The following is an 802-nucleotide window of genomic DNA, read 5'->3' on the forward strand; positions in this document are numbered from 1 at the left end:
GAAACCCGCAATTGCTCCGAAATCGCAAGCACATCAGACTAATTTAAAGCTTTCTCCTTGTGTTTTTCTTACCGGAGCGACTCATTTAACTTTAGCATTCCTCGCGAAAGGATTTTAGGTATCAATTTGCCTGTTTAAATAAATACTCCCTGAAATGTTTAACTGCACCAGAGAGCATGTGTTGCTGGGTTTACAAAAGCACATATCACAGTCTGTTCTTAACTCGGATGCTTTAAATACAGGACACTCTTGCTTCGTCATTTATTTAATATTGGGCATACCAGCCGCCATCTTCATCATCATCATCGTGCCCAGACAAGACTGATGACATTCAAACCTGGTTGAGGGTGTCTGCCGCACTGATCTGTAGGCACCGTAATGGGCATTTACAATGCAGTGTAGACACCCCAGCTCAAAAGATAACTACAGATCCAATTTAGTTCATAAACAACGAAACGGTGACCTCATGCCGCAATCATCCATGGCAGCTTCATCGGTCAAAAGCTTCTAGTGCTGTTAGGACAGTTGTGGGTGTGTTGCTTCTTGCCAGAAGTCAATGTAAGGTAATGTTGACCACCATAGCGTCCACACCTGCTTCAGCCTGTAGATTTATAAAGCCCAGTGCGTCTACAAACAGCAGAAGGACTTACAATCTCCTCCATCTGAGACGGATTCCACCACATCTGTCCACCTCTGAGCAGAGGAATTGTTTCCCTCTCTGGCTACATACCTATTCACTTTGTAAACTTAAATGTTTGAGTTTATAGACTAGAAAAATTAGCTTTGACGTGCTGGAATCTTA

At 42.9% G+C, this 802-nt stretch overlaps 1 protein-coding gene across 1 annotated transcript in view; it reads right to left on the bottom strand.

Moving 5' to 3' along the window:
* The window catches only part of ndp (norrin cystine knot growth factor NDP), a 12,830-nt gene that overhangs the window by 7,186 nt on the left and 4,842 nt on the right, over positions 1-802 (bottom strand). The gene's annotated exons all lie outside the window — the stretch shown is intronic.

Source organism: Sinocyclocheilus grahami, unplaced genomic scaffold (genome assembly GCF_001515645.1).
Source record: "Sinocyclocheilus grahami isolate Dianchi unplaced genomic scaffold, SAMN03320097.WGS_v1.1 scaffold1036.1, whole genome shotgun sequence".
Classification (NCBI taxonomy): domain Eukaryota; kingdom Metazoa; phylum Chordata; class Actinopteri; order Cypriniformes; family Cyprinidae; genus Sinocyclocheilus; species Sinocyclocheilus grahami.